Raw genomic sequence first — 12,331 nt, 5'->3', positions numbered from 1 at the left:
TAGAAAGATAGCTATTCAAGAATTAAACATATTGCAGTTTTCCTAATTACGAGAGAAATTAAGTAGCGCTTGTTATCACTGAGCTAGATCTTAGTGACATTAATTAACATATAAACAGAGACAGAAGAGACAATATTTTGAAACACTGCGTTAAGAGGAGGAAATAAAAACAAGTGTTAAATAATGCAAAATATACGTGATGCTAAAACATTGAAGATGTAAATAATTTTATCAAAGAGATGTAAATGGAAAAATTATTTCATTTGCAAATAATTGCTAAATTGCATATGAAATAATTTTGCTTTTAATCTTTATGAAAAACTTAAAATATGATTCTCGGACTATAATAGAATTCTCTTATCACACTAAAGGAAGGCAGGAAGTTTATATGGTCAAAGTAAAAGTAAAATTTATGAAGTTATTTCAGGAAGCAATCTGCTATTTTCAGAACATAAACATAAAACTCTTTTTGTGTAAAGGTTGACGATATTTATATTATTTTACTATTATATTATGTTACTATACTATTTTGTATTAACATCTTTCTAATGGTCTATTTTAGATTTAGTCTGTAGAGCAAAATATTCTAAAGGAAACTAGACCAGAAAATAGCAGATTTTTTTCTTAGATGTTATGAAATCATGGTAAAACTCAACATTTTCGGAACTATTCAAGGAAAAACCTACGCACTCACGCACGCACGCACGCGCACACAAAATTCCTATATTTTTATTAAGTTTTTTATTACAAATTAATTTTCCATATTTTATGTATATAGTAGAGAAAAGGAAAGGTTATGGAATACCATCAGTTTTTTATTGATATTCATGTGATATAATTAAATTTTGTGCAAATTTGTTAGCTATATAGTATTACCAATTATATTATAGGTAGAAGTTCTTTGGGTGTGTAAAACGAGGACATAATTTACACAAAAAAATGAAGAGAAGAAAAAGAATGAGTTATATATCTCATTCTTTTAAATAAGAGAAGACATAGAAGATTATTAATTACGCTAACAATATAACTACGTTCTGTTATTCACTGTGAGTATTACTGAAAATCTATAAATAGTTCACGTTACGTATATACTATTATATAGATTTTTAATACTTACAGTGAATAACGATAAGAAATCAAAAAGAATAACTTTACACGTCGAACATATGCACATATTTCCTTATTAAATTTAGTTCAATAATATCATTTGGAAGTCACATTCAATGTCTCCCCCCAAACTAGAAAGAAGTTATAAAATTAATATCAACATATTTCCCAAAACGAAGTAAAGAATACGCATTTGTAAAACTGTGTAATGCTGTGTAACCTGATATGCTTTTATGACAACGCAGTAAACATTATAGTGACCAATGGCTATGTTTATACGTCTAATTGTAAGCAGACTGCAAAGAAGGAATTTTGACAATTGCTCCCAGAATACAACGCAAACTGTATAAGATATCGTAATATTCCACAACCCCCCGTATTCCATAACCATCTTCTTTCTTCTAGTAAATAACATCTAAACAAAAAGAACTGTATCCATTTATTTCTTTCCTTGAAATAAATTCGCAAATTTCGCCTCCAATCTAATTATATAAATCTTCTTATCCTCTCTTAAATTCTAATTCTCTGACAAATCAAATAAATATACTTTCACTTACAGGACAGTAGCTTAAAATATCCTTTATTTTTACCTTGAAATAAATATATTACTGTATCGCTGGACATTTGTATGCTATTATATGCTGAAGAAAATTGTACTCGTACTGATAAAAAGAAAACTTTTAATAACAGTATTAACGAGATAAGAAATCAACGAATCGAATCGTGATAAAATTATACAACCAAAGGTTCTCAACCGACTTTTTTTTCTCTTTATGATATTTTACTCGTCAGTAACCAGCAACTCTTCTTCGCCGTAAAAATACGCAGATATCCGATATTCGGTAATATAAAGAAAAAACGAATATACTGGATGTAAAAATACAAATGTGAAAAGAATTGCAACGAACAAGTAGCTCGTATGTCACATTCGAGACATATTTGGAAAATATTTAGTTCCAGCAATATATTTGCCAGATTTTAATAATTCAGATTTGTCAATTAGGTATGATAAAACATGTCGGGTTTTTTTTAAGTAATATATGACAATATGTTCAATATATTCAACCACAGACAATGTACATACATATGACAGCTTCTGGACTATTAAGAATAAGTCTCAGTAGCTAAGATAAATTAACAGAGGTAAATGGCCTAAAGTGCGATCTATAGTCGTGTAGGATGATCGTAAAATTTACAAATTGCCAATATCTGTGTGTCAAAGTGCATTGTAATCCCGTAAGCATAACATTTCATCTCTTAAACTATCGCGCACGGTTTTACGATTACTTGGGCTACGTTTAGAAATTACGCCCATATAACTCTAAGCTATAGATTACGTTACGTATATTATAGCAAAAATGTACCCTGGTGTTATCTAGGCGTAATTCCTGAACGCAGCCCTGTATTCAAGGAAGAATCGAATATGCGAAAAATCGATGTATGTATTGAGCACGAGTACCTCGAAAAATAGATATGTTTTCGCTCCCGTGACGAAAAACGCGATAAAAAATAAATATATAGTAATAAAGAAAATTTGAGAAGCGTCGACCAGAGAAAAATAAAAGTCATAGAATACAAAGAGGGGGAGAAAGGGAAGTGGAGGGAGGGAGGGAGAGGGAGCGAGAGAGAGAGAGAGAGAGAGAGAGAGAAAGAGAGAGAGAGCTAAAAGTGGAAGTCAAATTAGAAGACACATAAACAAACATCGGATGCATCGATGTTCTTTTGAATTTGAATTGGTGTCGTAACGTAACACTATTACTAGGAAAAAAAACAATGGTTTCCTCTTTCCGAATGTAGGCGAAGCAAAGAAGAAAATTGATTTCCAATAGAAAGTTACATTTGACAGATTTCCTGTACAATCATACTCTTTCTTTCTGATACGTTTTCTTTTTAATTTAAAGAAATTTTATATTATTATAAGCGTCTGATTTTTCTACAATCGTGTCGCGTTATGATGAGTGATCTCTCTTATTCTCTTACATTTTCTACTTTTAATAAAAGTCCGATCATATCTTAGTCTTGTTGCAGCTTTTTATGAAATTATATTCATTAAAATAAAATAAATGTAAAATTCATTAATTGCAAGGCATTATGAGGAACAATAACCGAAGACGAGCAAAAGTATAATTAATTTAAGAAATAATAAATAATTTATTCTCTAATAATTTGAAAAGACAAATATAAGTATGTTTCGATTATACTTACAATTAGTCTTCACGAGCAAGATAAATATTTAAAAAATAATCATAATAAAGATATTGACATTTTAATGTTAATTTTAAAATGTCGAAAGCTGAACAATAAAAGTAATAAAATTATAATAAAAAAGAAACTGTCACTAAGTCGAAAGCTGAACAATAAAACTAAAACCAAACAAGTTCCAAGAAATAGTATTATAAAATTGCGATACTAATTCGTTAGAACTTGATTGAAAGAAAAGTCAGAGGTAATATACTTGTCTGATAGTTTTTCGTTATTTTACGATATTTCTATTGAATCCCAAAGATGACTATCAGTAGTCACGTTTATCACAGCAAAATTGGTTATGCAATTTCATATCATCGATTTTTGGAATATGATTGGTTTTATCGTTTGACTTGATGACACTTTATTATAATTTTATTAATTTGATGGTAGCTTTCAACATGGCCTCTTATTGTTTCCGTATTTACACCGTTTTAACATACATTTATTTTGTACTTTGTCTATTTGTTTATTTTTAATTATTGTTAAAATCTCTTCAATTTAACGTTACATTATCAATGTTTTTATTATTATTTTTCTTTTGATTATTGTTTATCTAGGTGATGAAAACTATATAATCAAAATGTACCTTTGTCTTTCAAAATATTAGAGAATAAATTATTTATGATTTCTTAAATTTAACTTAACTTTTGCTTTTTTATATTTTATTCTTTACTTGCTTTTTATTCGATTCTGTAATGTTTATAGAGTGAAGAAGTTTGAATTGAAAAATGAGAAGTACTATAAAAATAATAACCATAAATAATATGCTTTTTAGCTACGTCTTTGATCATGCGTAGTTTTCTATATACGTAATACTTATTTAAGTAATACAATTTCCAAAATTTAATTTCCTTTTCGCAATTACAATAATATTTTTATTAAATTATGTCCATTGAAAAGAGGAAAGAAGTAAAATTGTAAGTTTTTATTTCTAAAATTAAAAATATATATATATAATTTTAAAAATATATACATCTTTATGCGTTAGAATTACACTTTTATAAAATGTCCATTTAAAGTTTTTTTCTTTTATCTTCACATTTGCTCTCTCTCTCTCTCTCTCTCTCTCTCTCGATAAAATCTTTACCTCTCAATTTCACATACAGTGAGTGTAAAAAGTACTCGTACAAAAAAAATTTTATTAAAAAGCCTTATTTATAGAAAATAAATATTAATTAGCAATTTTATATATACAATTACTACATTCTATCCTAATATAAACAGAAGAGCTTCGTGTGTTCTTGATTTAGAAAATAAATTTTTCGATTGTATAAACACTTTCTGTGCATCCAAATAATATAATTTTTTATTTTCGTTCATTTTTAAGAAATATATTTTAATTATTATATCTTTTTGGGTAAAAAAATAATTTTGAGGAATGAAGAATATAAAATCAATTTTATTCTTTGCTAATAAATTGTTAATTAATGTTTGCTTTTTAAAAATAAGCTTTTTGAAAAAGATATCTCCCATATAGGAATACTTTTTGCACTCACTATGTATACATTTATATTATAACAGATTATTTTAATTTCAATACACAGTGTTATTATTAATAAGAATACACTTTGCATTACGCCAAAAATTATGATTGTAAAACAAATATAAGAAAATAAATTTCTAATATAGCTTCCAGGCTATTTCGTATTTTATGTGATTCTTCGGCTTTTAATGACAGCATTGAATAAATTCATTATTGTTGTCAGTCATTATCTGTTATGATGTTATATCGAACAAATTTAATATTTCTCGATTGCATAATTATACTAATTTCCATTTTTACGTACATATAAAAACTTACATATCGTAATTAATATGATTTTCTTGAAAATGCCCGAAGAAATATAAAAGTAACTACAAAAGAAATTTTGGAAAATAATAGAGCGAATTGAGTCTAACATTGTCTTCTTAATAGTATTATCTTAAACAACCACAGTTTGAAGACAGTAAGTTACTACTAGCGAGTGCGCATATAATACATAACTTTCGATTGATGAGAATCGGAAAAAAGAACGCAAGATTTCTCTTTTCACGCCGAGTAATCGCATATCGAATTTTACGATTATACACGTCGATTTATTTTGCAATCTTAATTCCACACATTACAGAGACTTTCAAGAACTTTTTTAAGATTTTAATAACCGCTTAAACCACATTTTAAACGCTTCAAGAAAATCAAATGCTAAAACATTCGTACGTTTCACATTCCTATATTGGAAACAGATTTTGCTAAAGTGACGGTTGGGTATTGTTTTTTATTATTAAAACATTCTAAAAATATATTGAAGACAAGACAGAAATAAACGTTACAATTTTGGAAAGGAAATGTCTGTTTTACACAGGTAGGAAAACGAAGACGACTTGCGTGATTCATGCAGTTTTGAACATCCGGCTCGTATTAGAAAATTTCGTGGGCTAGAACTCGGAATGATCAACGTTTTTTTACTCACCGGATAATTCTCGTTTTTGGGCGAATAATCGGGATAATCGATATTGGTAGTATCATCACCCGTAGTACTCCTCTTCCCGATGAAACATCCAAAACTACCAGTAATTATCGATACCACAGCCACCACGACTAACAAAATGAAGCTAATGCCCATATTAACGGCGTGCGATCTTGAATTCTATCGCCGGATATTACGTTGAAGCTATCTCAGCTTACGACATGCGGCGATTGAGGCCGGATTTCCAGAAAGGAGAAATCGGTTCACAACGATATCCGATCGCGCAAAAGATGTTCCTTGACCCGAGGACCAGCCCTGATATCGGACACCGGAAGACGAGGATATCTATCGATGTCACAGAGACGTCTGCTCGATCCCGGTCGATCGGGCGCGACGTGGCGTTCTTCGAGGTGACGCCGATCCCTCGGCTCGGAGCTGGGAGCACCGACCGCCACTGGGGGTGTCGGGACTTCGGCGAAGCTGAAGGACGTACGTCGGGGGATGCAATGTGACGCTGGCGGTGGGCAACCACGCTCCTATATACTTCGCTTCTGCACGCAGGCGCGCGTAAGAAAGACAAAGACTCGCGCGAGGAGACCGACCGCGTGTCTACTTGAAAGGCGTCTTCTCCACTGTTGCGCTTCCGCCATGCGGGTACAGCAGATTGGAGGGAAGGGGGTTACTTTTACCTTCCTCAATGAAAGATAATTATAATCGGTCTTTTTCTCAATAATATATAGGGTAACTCCGGCAAATACGCCGCGCTGGGATTTACGCTGCAGAAGTCAGAAAAAATAGGAGTGAGGGTAATTTTCCCGCAACTACTCTGTTACATGCCTTTATGTTATATTAGTATTGTATTATAATTTCAGTTTCTTACTGTTAATATTAATGAAATTATTGTGAGTTCAATCGATTTGTCACTGTAATAAGTAACGCCATCGTAAATTAAAGTCTACATAAAATAATTACTGTAGAGCGTGTAAAAGACTTAGTGGTTATTTCGTAATACATATAGTAAAGCATGTTGTATAGTAAAATACAAGTGCTTCGCTTTCGTATTCTTTGTTTAGTTTGTTATATCCCACCTGTTTGGGATCTATGGCATTTTTGGCGAGCGGAATTTATACCCAAAACGTACGAAGTGCGCAGATTGAATTCAGTGCACTAAATGCAATAAACGCATTATATGAAATATGTACTTCATGTCATAACACTTGTATGTGTAGGAAGATTGTAATTATTATGTATTATTTCATATACGTATTTATACCAATGATAAATTATAAATTAATAAAAACTAATAAGTTTTTATAGACTCCTTTAATTAAAACAATTAATGAAACCATAAAAAATATATTACAGGCAATAGAAGTCGACACTGGTTATCAATTAGCACAATTTTTCTTAATACTAAAAATATAAATCTTAACTTTGAACGTTTCCACTCATTAACGTATTTATCATTCTTATTCCTTAATAAAACTTTATAAACACATTTTATAAGTTATTGTGTTATTTTACGTTTTATTTATGTGCATTATTTGTAAATTTTTCATGAGCCGTACATGCCCCCCTTCCTCTATTAGTAGCCATATATCCCACCCCTATAAGATATACGGCAAAAATGCAAGGGTGTGTTTCAAAAAGTTTATTTTTTAATATAAAGAATAAATATTTCGGATTTCTAATATTTTTTTCATAGTACATTGAGAGAAAAGATTTTGTTATAAGAACAAATCAAGGGAAAGCAAATGTGATATTTGTTAAAAAAACAATCGATTTGTTACGATTGCAAATTAATTCGTCAATGTAACAAATAATCAATAGTATCGCTAGCAAATAAGAGGCTCATATATATATAAAAGTCGTAGACGGTTGCAGGATCTCAAATCGTAAGAAATTGATTAATTCTAGTCAAGTATTCTCCCTATATTTGACTGTGCTTGGTCGGTTTCCTACAACTTAAGACTCCACGATCATCTACGAATTCTATGTAAACGAGCTAAAGTCTATCCAAAAGATAAGTTAGATTCTATATAGTTTGTTTCTGTTACTAATAATTAGTTGGTATAACAGACTAGCAGCGATCACAACAACATAATTTTTGTTGTTACATATTTACCGATCACCGGTTAAAGGTACTGGTGGCTTGCTAAATTAACAAAATCCTTTCTCTCAGTGTAGTAGACAGTACAAAGTTTTTACTGATATAGTCCGTTTACTTTAAACATAGTAAATAATACTTAATAAATTAAGTTTTTGATAGGGTGCGGCGTATATACCGGAGTTACCCTACGCTTATATGAAGTTAATGAAGAAACAGAAATCATGATAGCGTACAAGTTTTTTACTTATCCTTATGTATAACAGATGATAATTAAAAGTTTTCTTTTTCTTTGTGAGTCGCTTTGAAAAAGCGGCTTGCACAAAGTTAGTAAAAAAGTAAGTCGAATAGGAAGTTACTTGCTTATTTTCTTTAATTCTAAACTGCATCATTTTGAATGCATTTATTGCGCATTTTAACAAAAGTATCATGCGAGTGAAATATTCCTTCTTTTAATTACGTAATAAAACATTTAGCACAATGAAAAATTAATTAAACCATTATTTGTAAATTAATTAATGTTTACAAGTTAGAAGATGACTTTAACAATCGCAAAATTAAATAATCGATATTGTATTCTTTTCTTAAGGAGGTTCTCGCGTTTGATGAAATATAAGACAAGCCTATAACATACATGTAATACAAATATTATCTAATATCAATAATATCTAGAAAAAATGTCATTGACTTTTTCCGTACTATTTTGAAGATATTTAATTCTAAATTTATAGACTTTTACATTACAGTTGAAGGTATAACCTTATTCTGTAGTTATTCTTTTTTAAATTGAGACACTTAATTGCATATACGACAGCAATTTAAAAGTCGTTATAATTATAAAATAACTACTTAAGTTAATTTTTGTAAAGTTTCATTTAAACGGACCGTACAGTTTACAAGAAATTTATATTTTTCAACGAAACAAGAATATATGTTAAATGGACGATGCGTATATATCAAATGAGCATCTTACAATTTTTCTTTTGTCATTTTGAAAATAATTAGCAGCATATAAAATTAACAATAATTATGTATAATGGTATAAGATATTGTTAGTAATTTTTTTATTCCATTATTTTAATTGTTTTACGTATTATTATGAATAAACTATCTACCCACACAGCAAAAATTTCCGAAATACATCAGACAGATATTCTAAAGATATCACATATCGCAAATATATCTTTAAGATATCTCTAAGATGTATTTTTGATACATTTGCTGTGTGGGTATTGACTAGGAAGTAGCGTGAGAACCTCCTTTAAAAAAATAAAAAGCACATATCTTGTTATTACATATAGGGGTTATTACATACCGGGACTCCATGGGTCACGGGATACCATGGGTCATTAACCGTTTAGAGAAATCCAGAATGTTTAGGTTGGTGCAATTAGTATCATATGATTGTTATTTAGTTACCCATACTATGTATCTAGATGGTAGTGATCCACTTCCGTTATCTTTCCGTATACATGCCGTTAAAGACTCTCATGGTGCGAAAGTGACTATTTTACCTCTCACAATTTCTTATATATTGTTTCTATAACGTATGATATACTTATTATGAGTTACATACGTGATTCTACACATCTTTCTGCATTTTCTGCAGTGCAGGTAATCATTTATTGTTGACTTCAATGTTATATTTCACCATCTTTTATATTAGACATATCGGGGCACCATGGACCATCTCTTGCTGGGGCACCATGGGTCATATACTAAGGGCCATTTTCACCAAGCTCAGTTAACTTAACCAGCCTAGTAACTGCAATGAAATAGAAAGAGATAGAAATAGTTCCATCTCTTTCCATCTCTAATATAAAAGATGGTGAAATATAACATTGAAGTCAACAATAAATGATTACCTGCACTGCAGAAAATGCAGAAATATGTCGAATTTTAAACTAAACCGTCATGATTTGTTACCAACTAAAACTATCCAAAAACGAAACCCATACGGTAACAAATCATGACGGTTTAGTTTAAAATTCGACATGTTAGGACGAGCATAGTGACCCCTTAGGTCCACTCAAACGGTATGGCATGTGTATTTTTGTATGTTTCGTAGTGAAAATAGACAATGTACAAAAAAACAGCCGGTAACAAATCTTTTTTTTTTTCACTAAAAAATTTACAACTTTAGCTTGATTTGACGGCCCCTTCGATGCACAGAAACGGTATGGCCCCTACCTTCCGATTGGTTTTTTTGACGTAAACTATCACTAGAAACATATGCCAGCCGGTAACATATTAGGAAAAAAGCAACAAATTTTTTACAACTTCAATCACACGCTATCAATTTTAAAACCGCGGGAGGTTTACCATACTTGCGTTTCCTGCATGTTTACCTAATAAATAACGAATTATGACGATTTCAAGCGGTAACAAATCATGACCATTTTAGTGTCATCATCTCCCGGACTATTTGTTCATTCCCTAAAATAAATAAATTTTCACAGATCAAAATTAAGAAATTATATAAAGATCATTGAGTTACAACAATTTACCATATTTAAATTGATGCCTCACGTGACTCTTTTAATTTACAGTTCGTATTTCAACAGGTTCTTGACGGCATAACAGGTGTAGCTGGGAATAAAGGCGTCGCGTAGGGCTGGGGGAACAAAGTCAATGATTCAGTGGAGAAAATAACTCTAGAGATGAAAATTCATTTCTACTTCTAGCGTTATAATTTATCACAGAATTATAAATTAATTTATATAATAATTTATACCGAATTTTATAGAATTACTTATATATGTAAGTGATAAATTATAATACATTTTCAGCGGAGTCACATTAAAATTGATTAACAATAATAAACTAAAGAAATATTCAAAGAAGAAACAATATGAAATTTTATTAGCAACGTTGACTAGTTTTTGAAGACATTTTTCAGAGATCTACAATGTATATACTATATAGGTATATATAAATATATAAAATATTCAATTAATTTAATAAGTTTCTCGTAAAAATAAGTAACTCTTAGTCTATATTTATATCCCACTTACACTTTTATCGATAAATGTGCAAATTTAACATATTGCTCTCTTACTTCAAAAGTGACATAAGAAAAATTAGGTTTCCCAGAAAAAGAAAAACTATTTTCCAACTTGACAGAAAATTATTGATTAATTAAATAATCTTAGTAGAGAGAAAGAGAGAGAATATATATAATATTCTTAATATAATGAAATCTCGTTTGTCATTTTTGTTTCACAATCTTTAAAAAATTATCCTTTTTAGTTGTGACGATTTTGATGATTTAGAGAAACAATCCATTATGAATTGTAATGATTTTGGTTATTTTTTAATAAGGTTCATTTTTTATATTTGATAGAATAATATGTTTGATAGGAGATAACGTTTATTTAACTCATTCATGTTAATAACTTGAAAATTATTGGTTTTTGAATTGTATAACTTTTAAAGTGAGAGACATATTATATGTTTATACATATACTATAGAATCACGACATATACTGTAGAATCTCAGAAATAGATGACGCGCATTTTATTGATAAAAGTGAGGTATGAATACGGATCTAAAACTGGTATTCATAAGGTGCGTTCCGTATCGCGCATGATGTGCATGATGCATCCATTGTCCTTGTTTAACATTTGGTGAGCAACAAGGATAAACGATGCATTATGCGCATCATGCGAGAAACGGAACGCACCCATAGTCAGATCTTATATTTAAGACTGTCATGAACAAATCAGAGAGCTGCATTAGTATCTTAAGACGATTTTAAAATAAGAACTATAAATACCGCCCTAAAAAATTCATCGTTTAGATGATTCATAAAATTTATGGACACAAAAAAGTTGAATTCAAATCATTCCAAAAAAATCAGGTATAAAAGAATAAACAGAGACGTTGCAAGCATATGGGACATATGTACGCTGCAAGAGAAATCATGGAATATGTTTCTCCAGGAAGGTTGCAAAATTTTTCTACCATCATAGGAAAGTTCTCGGCGTGTATCCGTCTTTCATTAACGAGACGAACGTGGAGACAGAACGCGTCACTCGCAATTATCCACAAAATAGCCGAGTTTTATCGATCACCGTCTTTCAGTAAACTTATAACTGTGAGTGGGAGTTATTGCCTGTAGACGTGAGTAAGAATTCGAAAGCGCAACGACAAAGGTAAAACTGTAAAGGGGTTAAAGGTTGACCATTTTTTAGAAATGTCAACGTCGTAACGCTGTAGCGTGCGTCTTCTCATCAGCCTTCTCGACTTTCTTTTCCTTTTTCCCGTTCTCACCGAAATTACATACGAGAATCGGTGATTTTTCCCAGTCAAAGCTGTCTTTACCGGACGCGCACGCTTATTCTTCCAATATAATATAAAACCGTTAAAATCGTTTTATCCATTCGACAACATAATCTATAAAAGAAGATTTATGAGAAACTA

This window comes from Trachymyrmex cornetzi, unplaced genomic scaffold (genome assembly GCF_001594075.2).
Source record: "Trachymyrmex cornetzi isolate Tcor2-1 unplaced genomic scaffold, Tcor1.1 scaffold118, whole genome shotgun sequence".
NCBI classification, from domain to species: domain Eukaryota; kingdom Metazoa; phylum Arthropoda; class Insecta; order Hymenoptera; family Formicidae; genus Trachymyrmex; species Trachymyrmex cornetzi.
This window is presented reverse-complemented; position numbering follows the sequence as displayed.